Source organism: Sorghum bicolor, chromosome 3, assembly GCF_000003195.3.
Source record: "Sorghum bicolor cultivar BTx623 chromosome 3, Sorghum_bicolor_NCBIv3, whole genome shotgun sequence".
NCBI classification, from domain to species: Eukaryota; Viridiplantae; Streptophyta; class Magnoliopsida; order Poales; family Poaceae; genus Sorghum; species Sorghum bicolor.
Genome location: NC_012872.2, coordinates 38,719,687 through 38,736,823, shown reverse-complemented (window position 1 = coordinate 38,736,823; position 17,137 = coordinate 38,719,687).

Sequence of the window (17,137 nt, the reverse complement as noted above, 5' to 3'; positions counted from 1 at the left end):
TAGAGTCACACGGGCAAGCTCTGCCTGCAACCTCTCAACCTCACTGTCGAATGCACTCTGCAACTAGCGCTTCTCATCCTAGACTGTTAGTAGAGACCTAGTCAACCGCCCCAAACAGCGCTCTAGGCCCCCATAGGTCTTCATCATAGCAAACATAGCACTCATAGCTGTAATATCACTGTGTTGGTCCTCATCTGCACTCCTCTCTAAGGCACTCCCCTCGGACTGATCCCACACTGAGGTGTAGGGGTCACCCTGGGGAAACACCCCAGCGAAGGCATGAGCTAGCTCTTGTGGAAACCTCTCCACGATATCCCTCAGAACTGCAAAAGCAACCCTGCTTGCTCCCTAAAAAGGAGTTCTGCCTCAGGACTCGTACACCCAATCGCCCCAGGTGGGGTCACTGCCACTAGTAGGAATCACTGCCTCGACCCCAACTAGAGTCCCGTCACCAAGCTGCTCCCTGCTCCAAAAGTAGCGAGGTTCCCTTCCTTCAGGATACCCCATCGCACTAAGCACCCTCCACAACAAAGTAGGCATACCAAACACTCCCAGGAACTTGCTCTTACGACACGTGTCCCTAGGTACCAGCTGATGGTGAGGAACCCACCCTCCAGTGGACTTGTGAGCGGTACGCCTGGTGCGAACCATCTACTGAAAAATGGGATACCTTGGGTAAGACTGAGGATTAACTCTTGTCATTTTTATTAAAATGGGACAGATTTATATAAGGGGAGGAACTAAGCTGTAACACTCTTAGTGTTAGCTTGCATGTTAACCATGAGCACTGCATCAACATGAGCATCATCATAATCACTCATGAGCATCATACCATGATCACATGTCATTTTGGTGTACACTATGTGATTGAAATGCTTATATGGCTTGTTATAAGTGTAAGTAATGTATGACCAATGTATACAAGTACACATTGTCTTCCAAAATACTCTATTCATGTTTAGAATATCATTTGGAACAAAGTTTGTGTTGGAGGTTTCCTCCAAAAATGCCTCTAAGTCATGGTTAACCCTAGGTTGACCTAGTTGACCCCAAAACCTCTTTTAAAGATCTTTGATGAAACCAGTGTTAGAGACCTTGCATGTAAATGACATCAAAAGCAAAGTTGTAGTAAATTTTATAAGCTACAAAAGTTGTTTTGCTGCCTTTCCATGAAAATGGACGGAACCTGACCAAACATGGCCCACAAGACACAAATCAGTGCTGTTTTCAACACTTAGGCGATTTGGCTAAGTCTGGGTTTTGCAGATTCGAGGTAGGGTACTTGGGAGCTTTGTAGTTTGAATTCTAGGCCAAACCAGACCTTGATCCTTTAAGCAAACTTGTAGAAATCGTGTAGCTCTATCCATTGGAACAAATCCAAGTAAAAACCACTGAGTGAATCGCGAGTAAAACGTCGACGAAGATCGGGATTCAGTCATTGTCGACGGCGACTGAATCGGCCGATTCAGTTTGGATAGCCACCATCCGCCGCCGCGTGTCCGGCTAGGTGTCGACCGTACGTTGATGGCGACCCCGCCAGTCAGTCCCAGCACGTCCACTTGAGCGCCACGCACCACCTGGACGCCTCAGACGCGCCATTCATCCCTCCAGCGCTCCACATTTCGCCCACCATCGTCCTCGGCGAGCTCCGCCGCGCTTCGGCGAGCTCTCCCGGCCGCACCACCGCGTCCCGAGCCGAGCTGCTTCGCCCAGAGCTCCGCCGTGATGTCCTCTACCTCGACGTCCATCTAGTTTCCCTAGCCGAGCACCAGTGAGGTCACATTGCCAACTTCGTCGCGAACTCCACCTCGCCGGATTTCACAGAGATCACTGACAACGTGGCCAGATCTCTCTAGTTCACCTCTTGCCGTGATTCTTCTTCCTACTGCTTCCCCTTGCTTCACTCTTACTCGTCCGCAACCTCTACTGGGTCCGCCATTCTCGACGGCGAGCACCTTAGAGTCCAGTAGAGCGTGAGCCAAGTTGGTCAACAGGTTCGCCTTGATGTGAGGAACAAGTAGATGCCCTCGGTTTCCCCGGAGATCTTGCCGTCGATGAGATCTCCGGCAGCCGAGCTCGCCTCTGCTCTGTGTGTCGCTGACGAGTGGGACCTCTCTGTCAGCCACTGTCCCTCTCTCCACCTATTTCTGTTTTTGGCAGATTCAATGTTGTTTTAGAAAATTCATAACTTGAGTTAGACAGATCCAAATGGAGTAATTCCAATTTTGTCACACTCTTGAGTTAGTATAGTTTTTAATAAAAATATGAAACAGGCCATATTTTTGCAGAAATAAATAGATATGATTTAATCTTTGATAAAAAGAAGGTAATATATCTTGAGATCTGTAAGTACTATCACCATGCAAATTTAGGATGTGGTTATTTATGCTATGTGTAGGCTCTGGTAAATTTCTCATGATTTTTGGATGCATTATGGTGAAGTTATAAATAGCTATTGTTTAAATAGGAGTTTCTTATGGTATTTTTAATAAATAGAGTATGACTCCTTTTATGATGGAACTTGCTGGGTGATGTAAGCATGTGAAGTTAAAGCTAAGAAAAATCTGAAATTTGTTGTTTGACACTTTTTGATATGGTTTCACATTTATGCCTCTAATGCCATGAGTAGCTTGTCATTTTTGTACCTCACAATCTGCATGTGCAAGAGCCATGAAAATTTTACAGTAACCTTGTGGTAGCTTAGATAGCTTGCTGTAATGTTGTCAGAATTTTTGGAGCACTTGTACTACATGCTCATTAATTCACCTTAATAAGCAATTAATTAGAAAAGGGGATAATAAAAATGAGTTTAAAGCTTGCCATGACGTTTTATGGTGTTTCTTAGACATATTCTAGCTACTGGTACCTTGTTTTATGTTCCTTTGGCTCCTCGTCATGACATATTGCATCATATGTTCATTCTCTATATTTATCGCCTTGTCAAGCATACATAGGTGTACCCAAGGGCCTGGAGGAGCAGCAGAGGGAGCCACCTCAAGGAGAAGGAGCTGAGGAGGAGGAGGATCTATCGGAGTGTCCTGACCACCGTCCTTCCACCTACATCAAAGGCAAGCCCCGACGCATTATGAGACTCTCACTATTTTGTTATTATGTCCAGCTGTCAATTAACTATGGTTATGTATTGTTGCATTAGGTGTTAGGTGTTGATATGACAACCTTGCTGCATATTGACTACCTTGTCCACCTTATACCTCACCTCAGTAGGTCCATGATCGAATTAATGCTTAGCCATGCTTAGCTCGGTAGAAGCCGGGTGATTTCCTGTCACCTGCGAGAGATAGGTGGATACTTGATCACGGTTGGCTAGATTTGCTATCGTAGAAATAACCATGTGCTAATAATGAAATGAGACTGGGCGGGATGACAATAGTGAAGCAACAAGTCATGGAGGTCGTGGGTGTGAATCTATCCCCGTCTTTGTCGTTGAAGGACCGATACGTTGTACGTCCTCTTGTCATGTTGAACGCATGCCTAACAAAAACTTGCTGCTGAAAATGTTATAAATGGGTTACTCAAAAACTAAAGCTTTTATGCAAAATGTGAGTCAAACCAGCCCACAAATATGAGCCTTGCGTAATCCTTGGTGTCACTTTATTTCTTGTTTATGACGGGTAAGTCTAGCTGAGTACATTCTCGTACTCAGGGTTTTATTTACTCTTGTTGCAGATGATGTCGTGTATCGTGGCTACTGTGCTAACTTTAGCATCCGGCTGCGGATGATGAGTAGATCTCGGGCAAGATCACCTCTTGTATCTTCGGTTATGATTTTGTTGGGATGATCATGGAACTGGCATGTAATTAAACTAAGTGTGTGTTGTTTCAAAACTACATTGCTTCCGCTACCGAAATATGCTGTAATAACTTTATTGAACTCCGATGTGTGTAAAACTATGTTCTGTGTTGAATGGTTGTAATCTGTGATGGAGATGCTTGATCATGTACGGTCTTGGTTGTATGTTGGTTGAATCGAGATATTTTGAGATTTCGTCGGACTACCGGGTTTATATAGGTTCAAGTCCATTGGCTTGACTACTCTCGTGGTCGCTAAATCACTTGAATTCTTATAAATTGGATGGTCCTGTTACAGCTGGCATCCGAGCAAGATTAAGCATTTAACCTTCATAGATGTATTTAAAAACAAATGAATTTGTTTTTCCCAAAGTAATTGGCAACTTAGACTATGCATAGGGCTGTTTTAAAATGATTGAACAAAATATACTATGCCAGTGGTCATACCCTTTATGCCCGCTTAAGGACTTCTAGGTGGCTAAGTACTACTAACCAAGGGGGGGTTTTCTTTTCGTCGTCCGTACGGCATGCAATAGTATAGATGCCACTTACTTAAGTGGTAATGCATGGATCTATATGCCTCTACGCTATGGTAAGTGTGAGCCGTGAGAGCATGACCGTCCAACCGTCGGCCTAGGGGAGTGTTAGTTGTGGTTACTGGAATATTTACATGTTGCACACATGTATATATGAAAGTACTTAATTATGGGTAGTTGGTGCAACCGTGTATATATATTTGATGTATATATGGGTGTACTTCACATGGTTAGTGTGCTGCGATATATGTTCGGGGATCTATATCGGAGTACCTAGCTTGAATTTAGAAGATCAAGACTTTCATTTCCGCACATATATTATTGTCGGGTGGGCTGAAATGAAATTTTCTGCTGGTACGCTAACAACGAAACATGTAGACCGTGTAGATCCGTATAAAGAGAGCACGTATGTATGCCACCGACTATACCGCTAGAATTGTCTTTCTAGGAATGGTAAGGACGTACGGAGTGTGCATGTACCATGAATCATTCATGCATCCCTTTATGCACTACTTAAATTATTGTAAATCTGAAACTTGTACATAATTATCTTCTCTTATAAGTAATTTTTCCTTACTCAATTGTGGTCTTTCCCTATAAATGGCAGCCCCACATGCAAGGGAAACTTTTCTGGACATGTTTGGCACTCTTACTCTGTTGTGGAGGGTGCTAAGTTCAGTGGGATATGAGGAACCACCGCAGTATAGTTGGGGAGAGGCAGAGCATGCAGGATCTTTGCCTTGGGTAGATGTCCAAATCACAGTTTCCCCTTGTCCAAATAACCCACAGTGGCTAGGATGGGTAGTGGAGTCCGATGGTCAAACTCCTTTTGAGGGCGCCCAAGTAGCAGCCCTAGAAGTGTTGTTGGAAATATGCCAGGACTTTGGTGATGAGCTAGTTAATAGCCGAGCTGGATCTTTTCCTAGAGTGAGTGTAACTGATACCTTTGTATCCCAAATAGGAACGGAGCCCCTGGAGATGAGAGAAACCATGGTAGGGTATAGCTCTAGTCCCGCCATGAGTGCCATGCTGGCGGTACTCAAGATGTACTATGTACGCCAAGATACCTACATAGAAGCCATGCTAGCGCTTCAGCAAGCTCAATCTGGGCAGCGCAAACTGCGCAAGCGCGTGTGCAAGCACCGTAAAGCCTTTAGTGATGCACAAGCTGAAATTCAAAACTATCATACCGCTTTGCAAGCCCGCCGCAACCAAGTTGAAAATGCAGTTAGAGAGCGCAATGAGGCACAAGCCCACATGATGCAAATGACTAGAGAGCGAGATGATGTTATGCGCTTGGCTGAAAATAGAGAAGCTGCTAGAGTTAGAGCATTGTTCCAAGCTGAGGTTTGAGAGCAAGAGCTAATTCATAGGATTGCTGAGCTGCAGTTAGATGTTCATCGCCTAAACAATGTTATAAATCCTATTCCACACCCTGTCCCAGTTAATCATGAAGAGGATCCTAGTGAGGAAGATTAGGATGATGGCATGGTCTCTAATGAAGAATCTGAGGAAGATCTATAATTTAGCAGTGATTGTCATATTTATGTACCAGCTCATGTCCCTTTATGTTTTTGATATGTAATCTAAATTTCTAGTTGAGACTCTATGTATTTGGCCATGATGCCCTTCTTGTAAGACTTAAGCTGTGACAATGACCCTGTGTAACCATATGCACCTGTATGTGATGCTCCATGTTTATGTTGAGCTTGAATAAATTTCCAGTGATGTCTTTAATCCCTGAGAATTCATGTGGTTGTGAATGATTGCAAGTGTAACCAGTATCGTGGGTGATGTTTACTTGTTGTTAATGGATTATTGTGCCTTGTATTATGTGGATTTATTTCAGTAAATTCCGTATGGCATCAATTGAAATTCATGGCAATTATTTCTGTCATCCTAAACGATCACTTGGTATGCCTTGTGTAGATGGCTCGCAATACTCGTTTCGGCCATAATGAGGTGCCGCCACCACCACCTCCTCCCCTGCCTACGCCTACTGAGCTCCTGGCAACTCTTGTTGAGGGCCAGCGGATGCTCAATGAAGCTATGCAAACCATGGCGCAGCAGAACCGGGGCGGTCGCCATGCCCTCTAAGGCGGAGAAGCGAATCAGTATAGCAATTTCAAGGATTTTTAGGACACCAAGCCACCGGTTTTCAAGGAGGCTTCTGAACCTGTGGAAGCCGATGAATGGCTCAACACTCTCGAGCAGAAGTTCCGCTTGGTGAGGGTGACTAAGGAGCTAAAGATGGAGTATGCAGCACAGCAATTGGAGGACAAAGCAGGTGTTTGGTGGAGTCATCATAGGGCCTCCTTGCCTGCCAATGCTGTTGTAACCTAGGACCAGTTCAAAACTGCTTTCTGGGACACTTATATTCCATAGGGCTTAATGACCATCAAGCATACCGAGTTCATGAACTTAACTCAGGGCACCAAAAGTTTGACTGAGTATCTTCATGCTTTCAATAATTTGTCTCGCTATGCTACTGAGTTTGTTGACACTGATGCTAAGAAGCTTGCTAGTTTCAAGAGGGAACTTGGGCCCAAGCTGTCCAAGAATATGGCTGGTAACAAGAGTACCACCTTCAATGATTTCATGTGTGATGCCTTGACTCAGGAGAACTCTAATGCTATATATGCTGCATCCAAGAACCGCAAGAGGGCCTATGAAGCAGGTGCTTCGCAGTCCAAGGCTCCGGTGACAAGTAAGCCGGCCTATCGCCCACCCAATGTTGTGACAATGTACAGGCCGCCGCAATAGAAGTCAAATGTGAAGACGGGAGTTCACAAGTCCTTCACAGTTGCTCTTCCTAGAGCTGCCACCGGTCAAGGGAGCTCCAAAACATCCCGTGATAACCGTCCCTGCTTCAACTGCAAATAGGTTGGTCATTAGGCAAGGGATTGCCCTTATCCTAAGAACACTTCTGCAGCTGGGGTTAATACTCGTACTGGCTGAGTGCACTATACTACCATTGAAGAAATCCCCACAGGTGAAGTGGTTACTGCTGGTATGTTTCTTGTCAACCAACATCCCGTAGTTGTTTTGTTTGATTCTAGAGCATCGTATTCTTTTATGAGTCAAGCATTCGCATCTAAGCATGGACATCATGTAGTTGATCTTGACAAGGGCAAATTTTGCATTAGTGCTACTGGTAATCAAATCTCTACAAATCAATTAGTGAGGGATGTGCACATTGCCATTGAAGGGCGTAATTATTCAGCAAATCTGGTAGTTTTGCCAGGCTTGGGGATAGATGTTATTCTAGGAATGAATTGGATGAGTATTCATAGGGTGTTAATAGATACCTCAACAAGGGTAGTCATGTTTAGGGAGCCTGATAGTAAAGAAGCTTTCTTAGTCCAACTTCCTAAAAATGACGACATTCGTCAAGCTACAAATGCTATCAGACCACTTACTGTGGCAGAGATTCCTGTAGTTTGTGAGTTCTCGGATGTCTTTCCAAAGGATTTGCTCGGGTTGCCTCCGGACAGAGACATAGAGCTTAAAATTATCTAATTCCGGGTACCGCACCTATCTCTAGAAGGCCATATCAAATGCCACCCAATGAACTGGCAGAATTGAAGAAGCAATTGCAAGAACTCCTAGAGAAAAGTCTTATTCGGCCTAGTTCTTTCCCCTGGGGTTGTCCAGCTCTTTTTGTCAAGAAGAAAGACAAGTCTCTCCGTATGTGTGTAGACTACTATCCGCTAAATGCCGTGACTATCAAAAACAAGTATCCCCTGCCTCACATTGATATTCTGTTTGATCAATTAGCCAAGGCTAAGGTATTCTCGAAGATTGATCTGAGATCTAGATATCATCAAATCAAAATTTGGCCTGAAGACGTTCCTAAAACGGCTTTCTCTACCAGTACGGGTTGTATGAGTATCTAGTCATGTCCTTTGGCCTGACTAATGCCCCTGCTCATTTCATGTACCTAATGAAGGTTCATGCCTAAACTAGATAAGTTTGTAGTGGTGTTCATCGATGACATATTGGTGTATTCTGAAAATGCCCAAGACCATGAGAAGCACCTTCGGATTGTACTCACTAGATTGTGAGAACATCAGCTTTACACCAAGTTCAGCAAGTGTGAGTTTTGGGTGAAGAAAGTGCCTTTTCTAGGCCATATTTTATCCGAAGACGGCATATCTGTTGACCCGTCAAAGGTGCAGGAGGTTCTAGACTGGAAGGCCCCGACTTCGGTGCATGAGGTTCAAAGTTTTCTCGGTTTAGCGGGATATTATCGTCGCTTTATTCCGGACTTTTCCAAGATAGCCAAACCTATGACCTAGCTGCTGCAAAAAGATGTGAAATTTTGTGTGGTCTCAGGAGTGTGAAGTCGCTTTTAATGCTTTACACCATTTGTGACCACTGCTCCTGTTTTGGCACAGCCTGACATTGAATATCCATTTGATGTCTTTTGTGATGCATCGGCACTAGGTTAGGTTGTGTACTTATGCAAGAAGGCCGAGTCATTGCCTATGCCTCTTGGCAGCTGAGGAAGCATGAAGTCAACTGATCCTACTCATGATCTAGAGTTAGCAGCAGATGTGCATGCGTTGAAACTCTGGAAGCACTATCTGTTGGGTAATTTGTGTCACATTTATACTGACCATAAGAGCCTCAAATATATCTTCACTCAGCCCGAGCTAAACATGAGACAAAGAAGATGCTTAGAGTTGATTAAGGACTATAATCTTGAAGTGCACTATCATCTAGGCAAGGCCAATGTTGTAGCAGATGCCCTTAGCCGAAAGCAACATGTTGAGCCCCTCCTCGAGAAAGGTTTCAATTTACTACACCTCGTGGTCTTGCACAATATTGTAGTCAGTTGTTCCTTAGAAAGTCAAATCATAGAACTGCAAAACACCGACCCTGGTATCTTCCATATCAAGAGAAAAATGAAAGAACAAGACACCAATCATTTCAGGGTAGATGAGAAGGGTGTACTATGGTTTGATGATCGACATGTAGTACTCAAAGACCGTGACCTACGCAATAAAATCTTAGATGAAGCTCACTCCTCTAAGTTGTCTATCCATCCTGGTAGTAGCAAAATGTATCAAGACTTGAAGCCTCGTTTCTAGTGGACCAAAACGAAGAAAGAAATAGCAGCTTATGTTGCTAGGTGTGATACCTGCTTCAGGGTAAAGGCAATTCACCTTAAGCCTGCAGGACTATTGCAACCTTTGTCGGTTCCGGGTTGGAAGTGGGAAGAAATCAACATGGATTTCATTGTTGGGCTTCCCCCTACTCAAAAAGGTTACAATTCCATATGGGTGATTGTTGATCGCTTGACCAAGTCAGCTCATTTCATTCCGGTACACTCTACATACCGACCATCCGAGTATGCTGAGTTGTACTTCTCCCAGATCGTTAAATTGCACGGAGTGCCTCGCACTATTATTTCTGATAGAGGTGCTCAGTTCACTGCTCGCTTTTGGGAACATTTACATTCACTCCTTGGTACAAAGTTGGTTCGTAGTTCAGCCTACCATCCTCAAACCTCTGGTCAGACTGAGCGTGTGAATCAAATCTTAGAGGATATGTTGAGGGCATGTGTCATCTCTTCCAAGGGATTATGGGAGAAATGGCTACCCTTAGCTGAATTCTCTTACAATAATAGCTATCAAGTGAGTATTCAAATGGCCCCTTTCGAAGCTTTGTGTGGCCGCAAATGTAGAACTCCTCTAAACTAGGTCGAACCTGGTGCAAGGAGATACTATGGAATTGACTTCATCAAGGAAGCTGAAAAGCAGGTTCTCATTATCCAAAAACACATGGAAGCCGCCCAAGCAAGACAGAAAAGCTACGCTGACCGAAGAAGAAGACCACTTGAGTTTGAAGTAGGTGACTTTGTGTACCTAAAAGTATCTCCCATGGAGTGAACCGCTTCGGTGTGAAGAGGAAGCTTGCCCCTAGGTATGTGGGTCCCTACCAAATCATTGAGAAAAGTGGCAAAGTGGCTTATAGGGTACAACTGCCTCCTGAGATGAGACTATTTTCCCTGTATTCCATGTGTCGTAAGAAATGCCTTCGCGTGCTCGAAGAAAGAGTAGAAACAGGAGGTCTTAAATTAGAATCAGATCTATCCTATGAAGAAAAGCCTGTACAAATTCTTGATGTCAAGGAAAGAGTTACTCGAGGGAGAGTGATAAAACTTTATAGGGTGTTGTGGAACCATCAAAGTGAACGCGATGCCACTTGGGAGAGGGAAGATTATTTACAAGTGGCTTACCCCTCCTTCTATGAAAAATGGTATGTCTTTCAAATCTCGGGACGAGATTTTTGTAAGGGGGGAGGGCTGTAACACTCCTAGTGTTAGCTTGCATGTTAACCATTAGCATTGCATCAACATGAGCATCATCATACACACTCTTGAGCATCTTACCATGATCACATGTCATTTTGGTGTACACTATATGATTGAAATGCTTATATGGCTTGTTATAAGTGTAAGTAATGTATGACCAATGTATACAAGTACACATTGTCATCCAAAATACTCTATTCATGTTTAGAATATCATTTGGAACAAAGTTTGTGTTTGAGGTTTCCTCCAAAAATGCCCCTAAGTCATGGTTAACCCTAGGTTGACCTAGTTGACCCCCTAAACCTCTTTTTAAAGATCTTTCATGAAACCTGTGTTAGAGACCTTGCATGTAAATGACATCTAAAGCAACGTTGTAGTAAATTGTATAAGCTACAAAAGTTGTTTTGGTGCCTTTTCATGAAAATGGATGGAACCTGACCAAACGTGGCCCACAAGACACAAATCAGTGCTGTTTTCAACACTTAGGCGATTTGGCTAAGTCTGGGTTTTGCAGATTCGAGGTAGGGTACTTGGGAGCTTTGTAGTTCGAATTCTAGGCCAAACCAGACCTTGATCCTTTAAGCAAACTTGTAGAAATCGTGTAGCTCTATCCATTGGGACAAATCCGAGCAAAAACCACAGAGTGAATCACGAGTAAAACGTCGACGAAGATCGGGATTCAATCACTGTCGACGGCGACCGAATCGGCCGATTTAGTTTGGACAGCCACCATCCGCCGCCGCGTGTCCGGCCAGGTGTCGACCGTACGTCGAGGCGACCCCGCCAGTCAGTCCTAGCATGTCCACTTGAGCGCCACGCACCGCCTGGACGCCTCAGATGCGCCATTCATCCCTCCTGCGCTCCACATTTCGCCCGCCATCATCCTCGACGAGCTTCGCCGTGCTTCGCTAAGCTCTCCCTGCCCCACCACCGTGTCCCGAGCTGAGCTGTTTCGCCCAGAGCTCCACCGCGATGTCCTCTACCTCGACATCCATCTCTTTTCCCTAGCCGAGCACCGGTGAGGTCACATTGCCAACTCCGTCGCGAACTCCACCTCGCCGGAGTTCACAGAGATCACCAACAACGTGGCCAGACGTCTCTGGTTCACCTCTTGTCGTGATTCTTCTTCCTAATGCTTCCCCTGCTTCACTCTTACTCGTCTGCAACCTCTACTATACGCTGGCGTACCGCCGCGCAGCGCCGCCGCTCTGCCATTCTCGACGGCGAGCACCCTAGAGTCCAGTAGAGCGTGAGCCAAGTAGGTCAACAGGTTCGCCTTGATGTGAGGAACAAGTAGATGCCCTCGGTTTCCCTGGAGACCTCGCCGTCGATGAGATCTCCGGCAGCCGAGCTCGTCTCTGCTTTGTGTGTCGCCGACGAGTGGGACCCCTCTGTCAGCTACTGTCCCTCTCTCCCCCTATTTCTGTTTTTGGTAGATTCAATGCTGTTTTAGAAAATCATAACTTGAGTTAGACAGATCCAAATGGAGTAATTCCAATTTTTTCACACTCGAGTTAGTCTAGTTTTTAATAAAAATATTAAACAGGCCATGTTTTTTGCAGAAATAAATAGATATGATTTAATCTTTGATAAAAAGAAGGTAATTATATCTTGAGATCTGTAAGTACTATAACCATACAAATTTAGGAGATGGTTATTTATGCTATTTGTAGGCTCTGGTAAATTTCTCATGATTTTCGGATGCATTGTGGTGAAATTATAAATAGCTATTGTTTAAATAGGAGTTTCTTATGGTATTTTTAATAAATAGAGTATGACTCCTTGTATGATGGAACTTGCTGGGTGATGTAAGCATGTGAAGTTAAAGCTAAGAAAAATCTGAAATTTGTTGTTTGACACTTTTTGATATGGTTTCACATTTATGCCTCTAATGCCATGAGTAGTTTGTCATTTTTGTACCTCACAATCTGCATGTGCAAGAGCCATGAAAATTTTACAGTAACCTTGTGGTAGCTTAGGTAGCTTGCTGTAATTTTCTTAGAATTTTTGGAGCACTTGTACTACATGCTCATTAATTCACCTTAATAAGCGATTAATTAGAAAAGAGGATAATAAAAATGAGTTTTAACCTTGCCATGATGTTTTATGGTGTTTCTTAGACATATTCTAGCTACTGGTACTTTTGGTCTGAACCAATGTTGCATTCTTGATATGTGCTAAAATATTATTTTGCTATTTATGCCTTGTCTAGAGCACATTCTGGGTAGCTGATAGCAATTGCTTAAGAACTGCTTGAAGATGAAGTTTGCTGGAAAACTTGTCTGTAACAAACTTGTAGCTAACTTACTTGTCCACCTTGTATCCAAATTTCATAGCTTTTGGCTGAGTAGTTTAAAAGTTGTGACTGTTACAAGTAGCTACTGCGAAGTGCTTGTTCTCTGGATTTTCCAGAGCAGGTCTGATACTTTGTCTGTTTTAGCCTATTTCGGTTGGGAATCCTTCTGTGATGTCTAAAAGTGTTTTGTAGATAATTTGTTAAGCTTTCCAGAAAGTTCTTACTTGCTTAATTTGGCCAAATGATGACTATGTTATAGCAAAAACGTGTGACTACTCACTTTGTCCACGACACCAGCTGTTGAGTAGGAGTAGCTAAGGTTTATTAGCTTGTCTAGTTAGCCTCTCTACCAGAGAAGAAGTATGCACTTACTGTTATTTCATGACTCACTTAATCTTAGAAGCTTGTGATCATGTTTGCACCTTGTTTTATGTTCCTTTGGCTCCTCGTCATGACATATTGCATCATATGTGCATTCCCTATGTTTATCGCCTTGTCATGCATACATAGGTGTACCCAAGGGCGTGACGGTTCTGGAATTCGCACCACCCGAGCCGGAGGAGCAGCAGAGGGAGCCACCTCAAGGAGAAGGAGCTGACGAGGAGGAGGATCTACTAGATTGTCCTGACCACCGTCCTTCCACCTACATCGAAGGCAAGCCCCAGAGCATTATAAGACTCTCACTATTTTGTTATCATGTCCAGCTGTCAATTAACTATGGCTATGTATTGTTGCATTAAGTGTTAGGCGTTGATATGACAACCTTGTTGCATATTGACTACCTTGTCCACTGTTGATATTTGTTAACGCCATCAGGAAATGATCCGCAAGCGCACGGATATCGGTGAGCACTTCACCCGGGAGGTTATCCAGAGTATCGTATTTATATTTTTATCACTGGGAGAAAGCGTGCATCTGACTAACCAAATCTATTGCTACTACCCTTTTGGCTACAAACAATGTGATTCGATGTGAGCGATGTATAGAGAAGACTACAACCGCACTCTCGTTCTAACCTTGGTAAGGATGATCTACTATTCTATTGGAGAGGCTTACGGAATCTAGACACCACAAAGGATGTTTGACCCGCACCTATAAACCCTACCGATCCTGCTAACGGGATGTGGGCTACAAAGTTAGCTACAGAAATGTCACGTTCCTCGTTACTACCACGATCCGGCTAGACAGAGGATATCTTTGAGTACCCTAGCCCAAACACCACGTTTACGCTAGCAATGATTACTCTAAACTCTACCAGAAGAGATTAAAGTAAACTCATAAACCAAAGAACAATAAGAACAATGAACTTACTAGAATTTAGAAGTTAAAATACTGAAGAATCCTAGGAGCAAGCCTCGGGTTAGGAGACTTGATCCCACAGGTACAACCTCAGAGTAGACACCGACAGGCCGGACTTCCTCCGATCTACACCTCCACTCTATCTCTCTCAATCTAGAAGAACTAATTCTAATCTCACATTGGATGCTAAGCCCTATGAGGTTGGAACCCTAGGGGGACCTCTCTCTCTCTCTGAATCCTCTCTGGAAAATATGCTAATGAATAATGGGATTGCACTCCTCCAGGGGCCAGGGGGCCTGCTTATATAGCCCCTCCAAATGAACGTGGCCCGTCGGATCAAACCGACCTTAATCGAACGGTTTTCCTTAATCCTTTAGGTCGGTGGAGCATAATCCGCGAGGTGGAGCCTAATTGGCTGAGACACCCTGGGCCCACTCGGCCTCCCGTTCGTTCCCGTGGCTTCTGGAGTATTCTAGATTATAGAAAATTGCACGGCACGTTAATATCTCTTTGTAAACCCGACATGTGGGCCTTTCCTCCATATTTCCTGATAACCCCCTGCAGAAATAGACAAACACCAAAACTCGTGGAATTCTGTCAGATAAAACCCTAAGTCTGGGTGTTGGTTGCATTTGGATCCTTTTCTTTATTTATTTGATGATTATATTTGGTACATAAGGACCGTCAACAACTTCCCCAAGCTTACCTCTTGCTCGTCCCTGACCAAGGATGGACTCAAGAGTTTCTGCAGTGGTTTCATACCTTAAAAGTACACATGCATTCAAGCAAGATCTCATCTCTGAGTTAGAGTAAACTCTTAAGACTTAGAACTTACTCATTTTACCTTTCATCATGGGGCTTGCAACCGTCACTTGTGTCTTGAGCAGTTAAAAGATAGAACAATCTAGTCAAGTTCCATGTCTCTTGTTCTCTGATCAGCTATAGCTCTGGAGTTTTTGTAGATTTTCAAATAAAACTCAGAGATTCCTTGTATGACTCTCTCAGATCTCTCTTTTGTGGTATTTCTGGATCATTTCCAAGGCAGTAATGGTATATGCCTTCTCTCAAAGTATGTGGTATTTTTGGTATGGGGCATAGTGATATTGCCTTCTCTCTCACCCTACTCTAATAAGGTTTTGATATCTGGAGCTCATAGGTGGGAGACAGATAATACATACTTACAAGGTATTTATTGCATAGTCAAACCATGGATCCAGAAGAACAAGTCAATAAGTCAAATCAAGATGTGCATGTGTGGCAAGTGAATGGTGTATGGTGATGACTGTGATAACAATGGTGAAAGTCTAATTCTACTTTTGCTCTTTTTAGGAGATACATACCTTTCTTGCACTTTGAAGATTTTTTTAGGAGAATGAGATGCTCTATAATTTTTTTCTTTTCTCTTAGGTGGGTATCTTGTACCTCTAATTCTACTGTCGGACACTTGTTCATTTTTACCTCTCGTCTCACTTTTTCTTTTCTTCGAGGTTCCGGGCACTTGCCCCTTTTTATTTCCTCGTATTTTTCCCTTTTTTTCAGAGCACTCACCCTCCTAGAATAATGTAGCAAGTGGTAGTAACCAAAATATCTCGAGCATTTATTTCACAGGGAATAATAGGGATAGGAAAAAGTTTTTGGCTATTCTCTCCCGGATAGGAGTAGAATAATTTTAGGTGAATCTGGAGATGGAATTTAGTGGATGTATGTGGATGCGTACTTGCGGAGTAGAAGTAGCATGCATGAGTGCACTTGCAAGTGAATCTTGATTTTAACCGCATGACAAGCTCCTAAGGGTCTACACAGCTTGACCACACTCAATGCTCATAAGCAGTAAAAAGTAAATGTATGGTTCTTAGTCTAATATGTATGTATGTATGGCTGTGGTAGGAATTTAAACTCTCATCATACAGGAACTCATCATGCAATATTTTAAAGATTTTCAAAGATAAAATTCTCTAGAATTCTAGCATCTCTAGGAATAGATAAACAGCAGCTCAACCTTTCCATATCGTATCCATTAACGACTTAGACTTTAGATCAAGTATTCTTCCCACAAGTTCAGGTTTAGAGCAGGTTTATATTATAATAGTTATGCCTAAACTTGAGAGAGAGCTCAAACTTGAAAACTAGGTACATGGCAGAGCAACTATTTATCATATCCATGTAAGAGTTTATCATTTAAGTTCAGTTTGGCCTAGACAATTTATTTATTTATTTAGCAAACTAAGCAAAGATATATATAAGCACAAAAAAATTTTATTTGGGTTTTCATGATTATGCATATTTTTATTATTTGAGTAAAGTATAAACGCGAGTAGAGACACTTAGCTGGATAAATGGGGGTGCTCTCAACCAAGCTGGATTTTGACATAATTTCTTCCGATGTAGCTAGCAGGTGACGGAGGTGTATTTGAATGTCAGCAGCACCCTGACAGCAATTACTATGTCCTCCGCCGGCTAGTCTTCTTTGATCCTTGAATTCTGTGGAGCTCAAATAGACAACAAAGCTTTGTGGAACTGGTTAAGTGTTAGCATAAAATCTCTTAGCCTTTATCATATTGAGATTCCTCCTAATAAATTTTATTTATTTAGTAGGATCATGCACTTATTATTTTTATATTTTTATTGTAAGATGAAAAATTATTTTATGCCACCACAGTCAATATACCTATGGGTTTTAAACCACATGTCTACTCACATGGGGCTTTAGATTTTATTATGCAGTGTAACGAACAAATATTTTTGTTTTCTTTTCTAATGCTAATTATGGAAAAGTAAATATGTTAATGCAAGTGATGGAATAAAAAGAAAAAGGAATGCAGAAAAGATAAATATGGATAAATACCAATTTTTCCTTCCGGCAAGGATCCAATGTTT